Source organism: Physeter macrocephalus, unplaced genomic scaffold (assembly GCF_002837175.3).
Source record: "Physeter macrocephalus isolate SW-GA unplaced genomic scaffold, ASM283717v5 random_2867, whole genome shotgun sequence".
NCBI lineage: Eukaryota > Metazoa > Chordata > Mammalia > Artiodactyla > Physeteridae > Physeter > Physeter macrocephalus.
Genome location: NW_021148153.1, coordinates 3,682 through 7,025, shown reverse-complemented (window position 1 = coordinate 7,025; position 3,344 = coordinate 3,682). Strand labels below are relative to the sequence as shown.

At 45.2% G+C, this 3,344-nt stretch overlaps 1 long non-coding RNA gene across 1 annotated transcript in view; it reads right to left on the bottom strand.

Moving 5' to 3' along the window:
- Window positions 1-1,167: 1,167 nt before the first annotated feature.
- LOC112063062 (uncharacterized) overlaps window positions 1,168-3,344 on the bottom strand; it is a 5,462-nt gene continuing 3,285 nt past the window's right edge. The window contains exon 3 of the long non-coding RNA XR_002890909.3: window positions 1,168-2,431. This is a non-coding gene — a long non-coding RNA (uncharacterized lncRNA). The remainder of the gene's footprint in view (window positions 2,432-3,344) is intronic.

Below are 3,344 nucleotides of genomic sequence, written 5' to 3'. Positions count from 1 at the left end.
CTTTAGAAAAGAAGTTCAGGGACTTCCCTGGAGGCGCAGTGGATAAGACACTGCGCTCCCAATGCAGGGGGCCCAGGTTCGATCCCTGGTCAGGGAACTAGATCCCACAGGCATGCTGCAACTAAAACTTCGCATGCCACAACTAAGGAGCCAGTGAGCCGCAACTAAGGAACCCACCTGCCGCAACTAAGGAGCCCACCTGCTGCGACTAAGACCTGGCACAACAAAATAAATAAATACGTACATATTTTTTTTAAAAAAGAAAGAAAAAAGAAAAGAGGTTCAAATAGCCTACTTTTAGCACTAAATCCAGAATCATCTTCAAATGTAAAGGAGGTAACATGCAGGTCAGAACTAGGGTCTGTGATGTCAAGTTACAGTGGTCAGCCAATTTTCAATTATGTCTTCATTAATTCTGTTAACCTATTGATTGCTGACTAATATTTTTACTGTGGGCATTAATAAGTCATGGGAGTTTTTTTTATTACGTTCACCAGCTAGCCTTGAGAATACAAGAGTAATCACAAGCTCTATCAGTGAGGATACTTCCACCTGCAAAAACAGAAGCAACTACTCAAACTGTCCTAACAGTAAAGTCCAGAGTCTTCAAGGATGGTCTGATCAGAGCACCAGCTCCATTCTTCCATGGTTCTCTCAGCTTTGCCCTCCTCTGTGTGTCAGCTCAGCAAAACTGAAGCAGTTCGAGGCCTCACATCCTCAACCCCACTCTCCAGAACAACGAGTTTCTCCTCCTCCAAGCCTCCTACCAACATCTGAGATTTATTCTAATCGTATCCACTTGTGCCATGTGCTTGCTAAGTCAATCACTGTGGCAAGCGGGCATGGGATTCCACTGATTGGCTTGGGCCAACCAAGGCCTACATTTGGAGCTAGGGGTTGGAGCAATCCCACCCAAAATGCTTGGTTGCTTCATAATGGAAGAGTTGTGGGATATGCATGGGGAAGCAGCCAAAAATGTCTATTCCATGACAAAAAAAAATTACCTTGGGTAATCCAACAGCCCCTAATAAGCAGATGTTAATCAATTCGGTTTACCATGTGTCATGTTTGCTATTGAAAGTGAAACTTAACTGCTATGTGCATCACCCAAAGTCCCAAACACAAGGGAGGACACCATCTATTAAAGACACTTTATTTGTTACTGCTTATAGTTAACAGTCAAGAACAAATAATAATAATAACAACAAATAAAAATAACTTGCAAAAAGACCAGACACTAGACATAAACAAGGATGCTACTAACATTAAAGAAAGACTGTGCTGGAGGTGGCTGCCCCCATTCTTGGCTGTGTGTGTGTTAGTGACCACGGCTAAGGCTCTGTCCCCAGGCAAGGCTGAGGCTTTGGTGGAATACCTCTGGAGTCTGTATCACGAGGCTGAACATTTGGATCCAGAGCACAAGCTCCCTCTCTCACCATCAGCTAGTCAGAATGTCTACAATTCAAAAGTGACTTCAAGCTCTTGCTCTGGGGGGTTTGTCTTCACATCCTCTCCTAGGTTCTAAATCTTGGGTAGGGCATGAATTAGAGGAAATGCCCATTTGCTCATTGAGGAGGGGACTCTGAGGAGGAAGGTGGGCCCTGGGTACCTTCTCCCTTACTCAGCCTACCAGCCCAGCTTCCTTCTACCTCTGTTCCTCCTCCTCCTGGTTCATTTTCCCCCACTGACTCCCCTACCTACCGGCATTTCAAAACCTCTAGAACGTACCCCTGCAGAGGACATTTCTAGTTCAGGCCTTCTAGTTCACAGTAAGAAGGCCCTGGATTGCCAGTAACTGCTCCCAAAAAGCTAAGAGACCTGCCTCTTTTTATCTGTCCTCTTGATTTGAGCCCAGGTCACAAGCTCCTGGCAGTTCAAGGGTAATGGAATCCCTACATTTGAGGAAAAGAAGGAGCTTCCCTGTTTTAACTTGCCAGAGAATGAACCCGAGCATCTTCAAGGATGGTATCTCCTCCCATCTCCTGGGATCATCTCCACAGCTGATGTGTAAGGGTCTCCCCGAATACGTCACTCATGTACAGGGTATCAACTCAAAGCAACATTCTTCTAGACTCTTTCAGGAGTGAAAAATCCTGGGGAGCTTCCCTCTAAATAGATAGAATGATTACTGCTGCACGGCCAGAAAAAAAGAAACCTAACCATTGTACTGATTGGAGCAAGTCAACTATCTTAAGTATAGACGCTTACTAATAGCACCTATGTGCATTCAATTTCATAGGCACTTAGTTAGCAAACAAGCTGTATTCATTGCAAACAGTCACAACTTCCATTCAGAGAGGCTGGATGGAAGAGAAATACCAAAGGCCAGATCTTCATGGCTGCTCCCTTCTCCATCAGTCTTTGAAACACTCAAAATAAAAGCTCATACGATGGGTTGAGGGGCCATGGATGGTTCCAAATTTTTACCGTTCTAGACAAAACGAGAGAGAGAGAAAGAGAGGGAGGAAAACTCTTAGAAAGAAGTATTCCAACAGAAACCTATGAGAAAATTTAGATTCATAAATGATTAACATGATTGTAATTAACACAATTTGAATACTATTATTCAAATTAGAACCCATCGTGCTGTGTTCTTTATGCATTTTGGCTTATTTGATCTTTACCCTCTGAGGTGGGCTTCATTTTAACCATTTCACAGATGAGAAAACAAACCCAGAGAAGTCAAATAACTTGTCTGAGATCACACAGCTCGTAGCAGGAAGGGCCAGGCTGTGAACCCAGGTCTGTCCGATTCTAAATACCATGCCTGCTCAGCCACTAAAGGGCTTTCTTCAGAGGTTATACTTGAAGTAAGGGCTCCACTGTGGGCAAAGGGAGGTTTGAAATGAGTTCCACGGTTAAGGTTCACCTCAGGTAGGACCAAAGGGAGGTCCATCTCGGCTCTTGCTGGCTAGACCCTGAGTCCGACCCCGCATGGCGCATTCTGTGCAACTCATCCCTTCGTGCACGCAGGGAACACTTAGATTCCATGACTGAAGGAAAGCTGATATGTAAAATCAACCATGGGATTTCAAACTAAAAATAAGTCAGATTTTCCCAGAATATTCAAAGTGCGTTAAGATCCGCAAAGGATGACCCGCTCACCTGGGCCTCCTGCAGAAGCAAAGCGCACACACAGGGAGTGGGGATACTGTGCTCCCCTTCCCCGGCCCCTCTACCACCCTCCTGGGGCCCCCTTCTCTTTCAGCCTCTTTATTTTTCTTCTCTCCTAGGGATACCTCACCCCTCCTTCTTTCCCTTTCTCCCCACTCCTCCTCTTTTTTTTTTTTTTTTTTTTTTGCGGTACGCGGGCCTCTCACTGTTGTGGCCTCTCCCGTTGCGGG